The sequence below is a fragment of the Sinocyclocheilus grahami genome, unplaced genomic scaffold (genome assembly GCF_001515645.1).
Source record: "Sinocyclocheilus grahami isolate Dianchi unplaced genomic scaffold, SAMN03320097.WGS_v1.1 scaffold198.1, whole genome shotgun sequence".
Taxonomy (NCBI): domain Eukaryota; kingdom Metazoa; phylum Chordata; class Actinopteri; order Cypriniformes; family Cyprinidae; genus Sinocyclocheilus; species Sinocyclocheilus grahami.
In genome coordinates this window covers 1401149-1401501 of record NW_015505377.1, presented here as the reverse complement: position 1 = coordinate 1401501, position 353 = coordinate 1401149, and positions in this window count along the sequence as shown.

Sequence of the window (353 nt, the reverse complement as noted above, 5' to 3'; positions counted from 1 at the left end):
TAATTATTTAAAATAAAAGATAATTGAAAAAAGCACTCTGGGATTATTAACATTTTTATTAATACATTTTTTAAATAAAATATTTGTTTTTCAGAGTGCACTGTTTGTATATAAAGTACCTCAATGTTGACTTTATTCTTCCACTACATTTTATTAGATACGGATCTTATTTTAAGTTTCTCTGGAGGCACTATTTATAGAATTAATTTTAAGAAGACATTAAAACTAATAACGGCTTGTGTTAATTTGTTTTTCTCTCAGTTGTGGTGCTTTCTGCTGTTGTATTACCGGTGGTGGTGCTGTCTGTTGTTCCTTCCGTTGTGGTGCTTTCTGGAGTTGTGGTACTGGTGGGT